Source organism: Anopheles gambiae, chromosome 2, assembly GCF_943734735.2.
Source record: "Anopheles gambiae chromosome 2, idAnoGambNW_F1_1, whole genome shotgun sequence".
Taxonomy (NCBI): Eukaryota; Metazoa; Arthropoda; class Insecta; order Diptera; family Culicidae; genus Anopheles; species Anopheles gambiae.
The window spans coordinates 35722842-35736670 of NC_064601.1; positions in this window are offsets into that span (position 1 = coordinate 35722842).

The following is a 13829-nucleotide window of genomic DNA, read 5'->3' on the forward strand; positions in this document are numbered from 1 at the left end:
TGACAGCTTTAAAGCAATCGGACAGTTCGGTGGTGCGAGTTGAGTGGACGCGGGGTTGGACCGCATCGGTTCGGAGATAAAATAAAGTAAACCTGCCTCGCCAGGATTCCCCGCACAAAGCAGCCTGGGCAGGGCCCGGGTAGTTCGGAGGAAGCGTACTGAAACGCAACCCGGAAAATGGGTTTTCATTTACGCGTGAGCTTTAGCGAATTTTGTGCCAATCTGCTCGGTAGGAGGATGCAGTTGGCTGAAAAGGGTGGTGATGGGGGAGTGGAGGGAGGGGGGAAAACACTGTAAAGAACTGAAACAGTCGAGAGAGAGAGAGAAAGAGGAAAAAAAATCATCACCACCACCAAACCAACAAGCCCACTCATTGAGCCCTAGGAAAATTTCGTTAATTTCCCATTGCACAAAACTGCATTGGAAAGGGACAAAGGCGGGCGCGGGCGAGGAGTGAGCTTGGTTAGCAAAAGGGCAACGGGACGGGCGACGGGGTGGTAGTCATCCATCCAGTGCAATTTTTCCGCGGTTCACCAGGCTCGCGGCAAAGACTGGGCAGTGACTGTTGAGCGGTGCGACGAAGGGTTCGCCGTGTGTTGATTGACCACCACACCACGCCAAGGTGGAGAAGGGAGAGGAAGAAGGGGTGGTTGGCGGAAGGGGTTGTGCGTTTCGCTGGGATAATGCATCCTCTTCCGTCGCACGGCCGCACACTGCTGCTCCTTCCCCGTTGCACCAGGTATGCTTCCTCCCCCTCCTTCCAAATTACTTACTGCCTTGCGTCCTCGTCCTGTATCCTCCTTTGTTCGGAATGGGGGAGGGGAGGCTTGCAACACCACCAGTAGCGATATTTGTGTGCACCGAAATAGGCAGCATCGCGGAAAATCCTGCAAAAACGCAAAAGCGACAACAGCAACAACAAGCCCGTAGAGGAAGAAGAGACAAAAAAAAGAAATACAACGCACAAATAAAATGCTCACAAACGGGACACTGGCCAATCAACAGCGTGTTTGGTAATGGCGTCATTCGTGCTTTTGCCACAAAGGGGAAAAAGAGAACACACACACATGCACGCACACCCACCAGGATAGCGGTGCATGGTTTCGGGTTGTATTGAGCTTTTATATAGTTTTTTTGTCGCTTTACCGTTTGAACTGTTTTCCCTGTTCGCAAGCCCAACACACCCCGCACTCGCCTAGCCGTGTTGTATATTTTATTGTTTTCTATCAGCCTTTTCTCCCGTAGCTGTTCAAAGCCTGCAACGGAGCGCGGAGTAGGGGCCGGTGGAAAATGGGACAAAGCCCGTACACCCGCCCGCCACCGGGCTGCACTGCATCCGTGCACCCAATATGCATTAACACGATCACGCACCCACCGCTCGATGCACGCGCCCACCGCCACTTCCGCCGCGTGGGCGACACATCCTGGCGTGGTGGTGCATCGGTTGGTGAATCGAAAATCCAAAACCCTTCCCCACATACCCAACCTGCCCAACCCGTTTTTCCACCCAACGGCTCTTCTCTCACGCTACCCGCTGTGCCCCTTTGAGTGGTTGTGTTGGTCGACCAGTAACAATGCCGGGGTCCAAGGGGTTTTCATTTTAACGCTGCACTTGATGGCCCGGGCCGGAATTAACAAATATCAAAACAATATGAAAAAAGCTTACCACCGGTGCGTGATGGCGTCATGTCCTCTAGAGCGGTATTAGTTAGACCGAACAGCAAACAAAACATTAAGAACGGAAGATGAAGGATCAGATATTTCGGATTATAGAGCCAATACCGGAGGGAAACAGTGTTACCATCTACCGGGGGTATGTTGTTTTGTTTTTTTTTTATTTTAAAGGGGTAGGGGGCGTGAGCTTTTTGGCAATAGAATGGCGAGGTACTAAAAACGTAACGTACGTTGAACGACAAGCATCATCCCGGTTTGGTCAATTTGGAGAGATTTCAAAACATTACTCATGCAAGTGGATCTACTACCGTGCGAGTAATTGAATAGAACCGTTTTTGGGTTTTGGCTTTTAGGAGCAAACTATAGCTTCCAAAAAAAAACCACACCAGTTATTTTCGAAACGCATTTGAAAGAAGAACATAAATATAAATATACACTTTTGGCGAAGGTTTATTTGAGAAAGCCTATACATTAGCTACTGGTTTATTTTACGTATTTTTAAGCACTCTGTACTGTTATCGCGCAAAATGATGTTCAAATACAGGGATACAGGGATTCAGCTAATGTGTCGCAAAAATACATATAAAAAACATTAAACTGCAGCTGTACTTACGATAAGAAACGTTTCTGTAACTCAGCTTTCAGATAACATTTTGTACTTGGTTAAAGTAACTAATTACATATTCTTAATAAGCAGAGCATACTGGCGTGATCCTCGTACGATCTCCTGTTAGAGTACAAATATCATAATTTAAACTATAGTTTTTACGAGACATGATACTCAACCCAAAGCCCAAAGTCTTCATTGACTTCAAAGCTGCGTATGATAGCATAGCGAGGGTAAAACTGTACGACGCTAGGAGCGCTCTTTTGGAATCCCGGCCAAACTGATAAGGCTAGTAAGAATGACTAGGACCAACGTCACTTGCCAGGTGAAGGTGGATGGAAAACTCTAAGGACCTTTTGTTACCACCAAAGGTCTGCGCCAGGGGGCGGGCTTGCCTGCCCCCTATTCAACTTGGCGCTAGAGAGGGCTATCCATGACTCGAGAGTGGAGACTACAGTAACCATCTTATAGAAGTTAACCCAGATCTTGATGATATAGACATTATTGAGATCTCCTATGTAACAGAAGCCTACCAAGAGATCGAGCAGGTGGCAGAGAACCTCAGACTGCAGATAAACGAGGCAAAGACCAAACTGATAGCGAAGACCAAACATCAGCGGACCTACCAATAAATAATCCAAACCTACCTAGGCGTGACGTACAGATAGGTGAACGCACTTTTGAAGTCGCCCCGGAATTCACCTATCTCGGGTCAAAGGTCAGCAACGACAATAGCATGTAGCTGAGCTGCGCGCAAGGATACTGACTGCCAACCGGTCGGTCTAAAGCCTGAGAAATTAGTTCAGCTCAAAGAACCTGTCGCGACGGACGAAGCTGGGACTATATAGCACATATATAGTACCGGTACTCATGTACGCCTCTGAGACATGGACACTGTCCAAATCTGACGAAACCCTCTGAGCCAGGTTCGAGAGGAAGATGTTCAGAAGAATACTTGGCCCCGAATGTGTGGATGGACAATGGAGGATCCGTTATAACGACGAGAATTCGAGATGTACAGCGACCTCACTGTCGTGCAGAGTATTAAGTTTGCCAGGCTTCGGTGGGCTGGCCATGTTGTACGCATGGAAACGGACGACCCAGCCCGTAAAGTCTTTTTAGGCCGTCCACAAGAACAGAGGAGGCGTGGTAGGCCCAAATTCAGGTGACAAGATGGCGTGGAGCCGTCCGTCATTAAGGCAGGGATAATGGACTGGCAGACGAAGGCGCGAGACAGTGAGCAGTTTCGGACACTCCTGAGGCACATCCCAAAGCATATTCACAAGTTAAGCAGATACTGCGTAACGAATGTATGCATAGTTTTCAGTGAAGCTATCAAGTAGCTGAAAAATCAACGGGATATAAGAACACTACATTCAAAAAATAAACTAATTATTTATGTGTTAATAAGCTCATGTGGGCCGTAACAATTGTAACAATAAGTCACTGAAAGCCAAGAACACTTCACTAGTGGGTACAAAGGCAGGCCTTGACACCGACAACGATTGTTGTGCCAAAGAAGAAGAAGCTCATACAGTCTTCTGCTGGCAAGTTACGCGATTCTCGACTTACTCGGGATTAAGAAATACGTGGTTTACCAAACATAATAGTTCTTGGAGCAAAAATTTTACCAATTTGACACATAAAGTGTCACATTCCAGAAATGCCTTAGTAATCATCAAAATTAGTAATCATTTAAATTAATAAAAGAAACTTTAAATCAAAAGACAAAAATTTGCTAATTACAAGCAAAATTGAACAGTTTAAAATAAATTTAATCATCAGATTTCATAAACAAAAGCTTAAAAGCTCTCATACATGGCTTTGAAACACATTCAACGCTCAATTCGGGAACCGATTGTACATTAGATTGGTACAGCAAATCCAATATACTTTCGAAAACAAACTGTCAGCTGTTTTTTATCCGCGTTTGTCGGAGCCCGCGTAAATTGAAGAATGCATCCTTTGGGAATCCTATAGCAAAACACAACTTTCCTCGATTTACAATTACACTTCGCATTCGAAGTTATGAGTTTTAATCAACTCTTTTTAACAAATATTTGTCGTATGCAAAAAATATCAAGAATCAAAAATCATGTCAGAAAATTCAGTATATCAATAACACCAATAGGAAAGCCATAAATGAATTGATGTTTGAGATAATATTACAATGTTTTGCGTAAACAAAAAATAATATCTTACAATCGTTAACAACGTACACGGTCGTTCCCTTACATTCGGTTCGAAAAATAACGGAAATCAAGCGCTACAAAGTAAATGGTTCTGAACGATGTTTTCCCGCTTTTCTCGGCAGCTATAGAACACACATCGACAAAAAAAGTAGACACAGTTCCCGCTACCCAACGGTGCACTTTTTGTTCTGTCCGTACCATTCCCACTTCTCACTACCAAAGACTCTCCCCTCCGCAGCACTAGCACCAGCAGTTTGAGGATTCATTCGAAACAAAGGAAAAAAGGCGCAGATTTTTGCTGGCAATTTTTCGCTTTCTCTCTCTCGCCCCAAAAAAAAGGTCACCAAGCGCGATCGTACGAAACGCAGTGGCAAGAACGTTTGCGACAAAACAAAACCATCCCTCTACCACCATCGCACACTGCATACCGTGGTGAAGAACAACCAGCACCAGGGAGGGAAAATTCCGAAAACCCAAATGGCGCAGATTCGACCCGACGATAAACCGGCCAAATGGAAGTTTGCGCTCGCCCTCAGCAAAAGGGAAATTATAAACGGCGAGTGAAACAGAAGAAGAAAATATAGCCAACGATAAACGTAAAAGGAAAGCTCGTTTCCCGCTGCTGTTGCTACTGCTGCTGCTGCTACTCACAAACATCGATGCGGCATATAGGCTTGCTGAGCGTGAGCAAGAAAAGGGAAAAGCGAGTAAAGGAAAGCCCAAGTTTCTGGCGAAAGAGGGAATAATTTTCCCTTACGTTTCTGCAGAAGCAAGGCGCCTTCAGTTCGGGTGAGCGTAATGCCCACTGGAAAGGAAGCTTTCTGCTGGCAGAAAGACGTCATCTCGGTGCTTTCGACGTATCGTCACCCCACCTCGTTCCGTATCGGTTCAGTGGTAGGCACTGAAGTTTTCCGGAAAAGGTTTCGTTATTTTACCGCCAGTAAAATCGCTCAATACTGAGCCCAGAAACGTAGTCACGTAGCAATTTATCTTTCCAGTGCAAAGGTTCCGCTCACTTGACGTACAAAGTGTATCCTTATGCACACTCTCTCTCTCAGGTCGGATGCTCCGATTTGGAGCACTTCAACTTCAAGGAGAAAAGGTTTAAATTAAGCAACCGGCAAGCGAGTACACAAATCCTACCACATTCTCGGTAATTTGAGGAGAGGAACCATTTTCATAAGTTCAATTTTTACCAAACCTGCACCCAACGAGAAAGCTATGGCCCGAACGCTCTATAAAATCTTACGGACGGCGGCAGTGTGTTGGACCTTCCGGACCCCTTTTTTGGGGGTTTTCACTCACCTGTGTATCAGAGTACAGAGGGGTTTAAAAAAACCGACCCGACCGAACACGCGCGCCAAAGAATCGATGGTCCGCGTGGTCGATATGGCGCGTCGGCAAGATCGCTCCGATTGCGCCATAGAACCCTACTACTGCTCCATTCCTTTTCTAAGCGCAAGCACAGAAAACACACACTCATACAGCGGTGTTCGCTCGAGGACGAGAAATCGGGCAACGCGTTCGTGCGTTTGCTCGTTAAACTTTCGCAACGACTTGGAACCGGCGCTGGCAACCGAACGTTTTTCGGCAATTTCCTCGCCTATTATAGCGCGCGGTGGTACACGGGACACGAGCGCAACACGCTGGGCAAATCTTTAGCACGTGGGATCACACTCAACGAGCGAACCTGCCTGGTGACCTTTTTCCCGCATCCCGTTGGGAATTGGAAAAAAGTTTGGTGTAAAAGCCTTGTGCAACAATAGCCAAACTTGCAACGTCGTCAAGCTGAAATGAAATTCATCCTAAGATTTCTGGTTTGTGAAGACTTTTTTATTGGAACTGTTGGTAGATTAATAGAATGGTTTTAATCTGGGCAACGGAAAGTGTTTTATTACTTCCATACCATAAACCAGAAACTGACCTAAACAACCCAAAAAGCATAAATACTGTTAAGCTTCACAGAAGTATGTCCTTTTTGTGAGCCAGTACCGCTCATTAACATTATATGGATCTCACTAGTCATTGAAATGGTTCAAAAACATTACATTGAAACAATCTAAAATTAAAAAATATTGCTTTTCCCGATATTTCCCAATATAACAAATCGGAAGAATAGTTTAGGAAAGGCAAACATACCAGCCTGTTTTAATAGAGTTTTATTGTGTGTTGCATAAATGAATAAGCTGTCTAAATCAAATGGAGGATAACATATAATATTTAAAACACATTCCTCACATAAATTTTGGCTAACATTTGCGTTTGGTGTTAGGTTACAAATACAAAAAAAGATAAATTCAAAACGGACAATAATGTACATATTGCGAAAGTACAACAGCATCTAAAATAAATCAAAAGTTAATTTATAAGGACTATAACACCCTCCTTTTTACTTCCAAAGCCGTTTAACAACGAACCGAGCGATAGCGATCGATCGGTTAGTAAACGGTCGATAAATTATCGTTATTTTCAAGGTTTATAAAAATAAAACATATTATATTGTACACATTTTTTACTTTAAGAACACTTTAACAGTTTTTTCAAGAAATATATAAGTTAATCCCAATTTAAATCAAAACCAAAAATTTTAATAAGTCACTGTAAAAGCAGTACTAAGGAATATGTTCGACAAATTTTTTGATAATCTTTTATATGTTAAATAAGTATTAAAACAAATCTGTTTAGTATCCTTTACATTTCTACTGTTTTGTTTATTAAAATAATACATTTTTTGTGAAATAATAATTTAGGTTACTGGCAGACTTTAACCTTCTTGTCGATGCTCCCAAAACACCAACGTGCATCGTCGCTGCCAACGGTACTGCAAGATCGACAATAACTCAAAGCAACGTTAGCTGAATTTCGATCGTACACAAATTACCATGGCGACAGATCATCACCCCTGGCAATGGGAAAAGGCACCGTTTTCAGCCCTCCGGTGTGTCTAACCTTTTGCGCACCCCCACAAGCCGGGACACGACACAAAGGAACCAAGCAAACGTAGGTGACGATGGCGACAACAACTACTACTACTACAGCTGCTGCCATGCAGAAATGAAGAGTTTTGATTAGGGCAAAAGCTTCCACTAGCCGAACACAGGGAGCGCGCCCCGGCATCATCGGTTCGGTACGGTCTTAACGAAATGAACCCCCGCCATCCCTCCCCTTCCTTTGCCACACAGCTCGTGCTCGTCCCATTTGGTTCGTGTCCTTTTTCTTCGCCCTCCTTTCCCCCAACGCCGCATGCCCGTCTCGTTAGCATTTGCGAGGCAGAGAAACAAAGAAAGGTTACGACGGCTTTCTGTGCGGCGGCACAGCACACAGCAGTAGTGTGTGCTCGCCGAACGTAAGCTCAACTTTTCCACCCACCTGCACCTTTTCGCTTTTCCAAGCACCCACACACGCAAACTTAGCAGGTCACTCGACACGGGCTGCTACTATGCCACAGCAGCTCGTAGCAAAGGCTAACCGGCCGAACACGGGAGCGAAAAGGAGGACACAACGAGGCAGTAAAAGCGGGAAGGAGCGCTAGCTTAACGTTACCCCCACCGCCAACTACGGCGAAGGATTCTCCGGTGAGCCTTGAGCAGGGAATAAAGTTGAATCCCGGGCCCTTGGCGCTACGCGTTCGGGGAGTTCCGAGAGCGCCGATCAACACTGCCGAGGGAACAGTACGGTGGAGCACACAAAAATACACACACACACAAACGCAGCTACACAGAGAGGCAGCAGCAGCTTCAAACCGGAAAACACAAACCAAGGGAAGGAAAAACACCGGAATGGGGGCAACGATGGCGAGGGATGGGAGGGAGGGTGAAGAGTTTGGTTGTTGGAAGGATATACCAGTGCGCCATCGACACCGTAACTCGAGTGCCGGTGGGCGCGAAGGAAAACCGGGGCGGAGGTTTTTGCGAGCAGTGGGATGAAGAGAAGACGGTAAGAAAAGTTGCTGGCGAAGCACGTAACGCGCCGGCCGAGGAGGCGCTGAGGGAGGACGTGGAATGAAATATCTCTCTTCGAATTTTACGCCATATTCGCCGGTCCGTTTGCCACCTCGGTTAGCAGCGATGCGCTGATGGAGGGTTTGGAAGATTTGGGAGAGGGAAGAGCAGATGTGAGGCTTGTGGATGAACCATAACCTGGAGAGCCATGGACACAGCACCATGCCAGCACCCACTACACTCGGTGATAGTACACGGTTTTCGACTAAAACCAGGACCCAACCGCTACCAATCTAGTGCTACCAAGCCATTTCTGTCTTTGGATACGCGCGTCTCTCTATCTCTCTCTATCTCTCTCTCTCTCTCTATCTCTCTCCTTTCTCTTCTTATTCTACAGTACTATCTCTGTTTCATTTGCCTTTGCGTCTCTGGATGGGATGCTGGGAAACTTTCCCATTCACAGTGTTCTTTTTGTTTCAGATGAAAACAACAGTCGGGGGGCGAATTCTGGTCTCGCTAGAGATGCCATTTTTTAAGAGCAGCAATTGATGGGCAGGGGGAGGAGTGCGAGGAGGTTGTATGAAACATTTCCACGGGAAAAGCAATGGAAATAGGCTCCGTCGAAGACTAGCCACTAGCACCACTGTGCGGACTCTGCTTTCGCTCAGATAATGAGCGAGAAGCTCCAAGCAAGCGTTTTTGCTTCATTTTATCTGCCATTTCTAGGAAGATTGTTTATTCCGTTTGTTGGGGTTTTTGGACAAGAAGCAATGCGCTAAATTCAATTTTTTTTTTATCAGCTATTGTCATAACGGTTCGGTTTAAACTCGAAATGTGTCTAAAGTTTGCGTTTGATCACTTCTTATTCAATTGAAAATGCTTTAATCTGACTCATGTTTACTAATGTTTACTTTACTTCATTCAGATAGAAGTTTTAAACGAGTTATTGTGCTTGCTCTTTTAAAGCACTAAGTGGATAAATTTTAACTGTTTTTGATAAGCAAAAGATTCTGAAGATGTTTCTAATTTATCTCAGATTTTTTCATACTTTATTTCGCTACAGCAAGTTGTTTTACGTTTTACTACAGCATCATATAATATTTATAGGAAAAAAAATCTAATTCGAGTTATTATGTGAGCGTAATATTTTGAGTTTATAGTATAACATATTAGTTCTCCTCGTATGGTAAGTCAAACAGAGCATTTCAGTTAGTATTTCATTTTCATTAATTAATTCTGACCAACTAAATACGATAAGTGTGCGAAATAGAACCACTGAGCATAAGAGCAGCAGCTACTGGATAGAATTCGGTCCCATGTACTGCCTTCGATCCGTTGCGCACATGGAATGCTATTTTCGTGCCGAAAGGGCCACAAAATGCTTTTCTCATCATTGTGTAGCCCTTACAAACCGATGTCAAACTGAAACTTAACACTGGAAGCAAACAACAACCTAGACTGGTAGCAGTATAGGGTATTACCAAGACATGGATATGTGGATTGGTAGCGCGCTGATGCTGTCTAGAGGGAGAAGATTTCTTGCAGGAGGACCAGAGTGGAACGCAAGAAACATGAGAAACTGGATGAAATATCCTCTTTATATCCGCTAGCGAAAGAGAGCACAAGTTTGTCTGTGCGAGTGTGTTTGAGAGATCGAGAGAAGGCCGTCCCACGAGGTTGTATACCGGCAAAGGACCAAACACATCAGAAAGGCATGAACATTGGACGGGCATCACACAGAAACAGAAGCCGATATATCTCGAGCACGAACTACAGGCACGAAGACGACACCGGGCCTGGGAGACGAGCCCGTGTATCATCGTAGAATTTCATCTTCCTTCGTTCCCTTGTCTGACCGTACTCTACTGCGCCCACACTAAGGATGGGAATTGGATGGATCAACATCTTCGTTGAGATGCGTGTGTGTGTGTCCCTGTCCTCGATGCTTCCGGTGTTCCGCTGTGTGGTGTCTGACGAGCAGTAAAAGTTGGACGGACCTCTTTGCCCACAAATGCCGAATGCAACTCTTGGGATGGTGATGAAATGTTCGCCTGTAAGCGATACCTTCATATTCGTAAATGGGGAGCCAGTGTGTATGGAGTGTGCGTGCGCTCTGCTCAAAAGTTTAGAGTACATAGCAGAACAACAAAACGAATCACACAGCACAAGCAAAGCTCGTGTACTAAGAGAGCTTGTTATTATTATTATAAAAATGTATCTGATATCTTAAAAAGACTAACATCAAAATGCTTCATATAAAATATACTCAAACAATCTGCCCTCCCTTGATTCCCAACATATCAAAAACCTGGAGAGAAAAGACAATCAACCTAATTTGGAGCTCCATTATTCTGTCCATTTCCACCTAGCATCATTCTTATTTCCGTCTAAGTGTAAAATAGAGTTCATCGTATCCTTTCTGCCGATTCGCACTGTCCGCATCCACCATTCGTAGAAGTTGTTAGGCGACGAAACTTTGCACATTTTAAAAAGCGAAACCCCTTAATCCAGAATACAAGTAACATGATTTCCCGGGTAGAAGATCTCTACTTAAAAAAAGATCAAATTGGACCGGTACAAAGCCACGCGCATCGGAAAACAGCGATACAGAAGCATCGTTATATATCAGTGTGAATATCTAGCGGGTGGGGTAGAATAGTAACAGTTTTTTAATGTCACGTTTAACGTTTGTCACACACGTTGACGAAAAATGTTTTGTTAAAAAATTGGACAGTGTTAGAGGGCATTTTTTACTTTACCTTTCGGTTATTCTGTTCGATCGGTGACGGAATAATACTCGTTCCTGTAATTTTGAAGACGATCGCTTGTAGTTTTTTCGATATTATACCTAGGCCTGGATAGGTATAAGAGGTTAAAATCCATAGAATCGGATTCGCTTCTTTGGAGTCTTTTAGAAAAAGTCATGTTTTCGTTTATCACGTTCAGTTAACACTAGTAAGTAGTAATAAAGATTACTGCTTTCCATTTAGTTGATGGTTTGTTCAAACTGCAAAATATAACATTACAAAAAGAGAGTGAAACATTTCAATAACCTTTCTCTAGTATTTTAGTATTGAAGTTGATTTCTTACATGTCAACAGTAAGAAAGTCGTTACGGATGCCAACGGATAACAATCAATGTGATGAACAACTAGGCGCCTCCATCAGTTAGTAAAAAAATATTTCATTCATAGATTTAACATTTTAAGCGTCATGTTCTACGTATTGCTACGGGATGGCTGGTTTTGTTATTATTCCGGCTCAGATGTCTTTTATATAGCAATCAGAACAGGACGATATGGGATCAGGTGGCAGTAAAAAAAACTACGTGCGTTACAGCTACGTCTGTCACCGAAAAGACAAGGATAACGGTTGCATGCAAGCAAATCTGCTGTGCTCGTCCACCTTTCACTGTTTTCCGAGTTAGTTTCTAATGTGAACGGCATTATTCAATAATCGTGCGAGGTTTTTTTAACAGCTCAGCTGTCTCAAATAATGACAGCTGTTGAAAAACATCTTGCATGTTTTGAATAATGCTGTTCATATTGAAAACTTAGCCGTAAAAGTATAATTCTCGATTATTGATCGAGTGAACCTGAACGTGAAAATATAGATGTGTTGATGGTATTTCAAACAATATCGATTGAAATACAGAGCATAACATACCAAAGGACATTATATTCTCCAGGTATTTGGAACAGTCTCTAAAATAAAATCATTTATTGAACATGTTTTTATCCCATTCCCCACTGACATCCAAATTTTACCGAGAGCGCTCGTGAAATTTGTTATTCAGTAAATTGAACATTAAATACAATACATGTCAATATAATTAAGTCCGGCGGTAAGAAAAAATGCTTGAGAATGGGAGAATGAATACTGTGGAGAGAGCGTTGGCAAAATAGAACAATGTACTCATAGGAGGATATTTTTTAAAAACATAATTTGCCATTATCATCATGTTTGAAAATAAAGAATTGGCGTTACAGTTATAAAACACAATTCCATTTTTCGACAAAAGGGATGAGATAATTCACATATTAAAAAAAAAGTTGGAATTAACCAAATTCGATGTACCTGTCATTCATAGTATTCGAAAATCTGGGCGAAGTTAAGTTCCGAATAGGCCGGATAAACGGTATTCCACGCTGTAGTTACAGCAATCATTTAGACGCCGTTTGTTCAAACGAAAACACAAACGTTTGTCCTACTTGTGTACCACCATTCTCCGTCTGTCTGTAAAAGAAATGGAATTGACAGATGTTGCACTTGATTGTAAGCAATGAAAGGATAACGAGAGTAACAAAATTAATCCAAAGCTCCCCCCATCTTCAACCCCTTCTCTTTCGATAGATATATTTCTTCGGTAAAAGCTTCAATTAGATTCGATGAAAATTTCTTTAATTCAAATAATTGTGTTCTGATAAAATGCGTTGCGAGTTTTTCGTTTCCGTGGTGAGTGGAACTTTAAAATATGATCGAGTAGTTTATTTTCCCATAACTTCATGTCATGTCATGTGCCTTTTGCATCAATAGCACGTACGAATCCTTCAACTTCATCTCTGTTGTTCTATATCTCGTATTAGACATCGAGTGTGTGTTTGTATGTGTGTATTAAGCTTTACATGCTTGATTTTATTTTGTTAATACTAAACACTCACTCGCACCTCATTCAAGTTCATCGCATTCAACTGTAACACGAACATATGTATGTTTTATCATTGTTGTTCCTTTTTTATTCTTCTTTTTGTTCCTAGTGGTTTCGTATGTTTCACGAACACACGTGAGTTCGTGAAGCGTTATCATCTGTTCTGCATCATAATTTTCCTGATTCAATTAAATCACACACTTAGTTGAATGTTCCGTAAGAGCATAACCGATCGATATGACTACCTCACATCAATGCATCATAAAAATCAGATCTTTTGCCTCAAATACTAACTGTGCTGTGTAGGTCAATTTGAGTTAGATCAACCTGTTGCAAAATTGCGTACTAGTAGCTAGGTATTTGCAGTTTTGCTCACCACAGCACGGCCATCCCGATGAGGTGTCAAATGAAATGGATTAAAAGAAAATATCCCTATTACGATGTGACCGATCGTGTGGTGTGTACAAGAGACATCGGGGTCTGTCTCCTCGTACGTTGATTCGGTTCAAGGAATAATCACAAAATAGCAGGAACTAATATGTTGAAAATTAACTATTTAGATCGTAACACTTAAACGGTGCATTGGAATGCGTGTGTGTGTGCATTGTTGCTTTACTGGAATGGAGCGCAATTTTTAGTTGTAGGATGAATCTTTTCCAATTTCGTACCGTTTCTTCCACAAACAAATCACTTCTTTTCAGTCTTTCGTCACTCATACCCATGCAAATGGGGAAATTCTAGTTGTATGTAAGGTTACAGTCGAACTC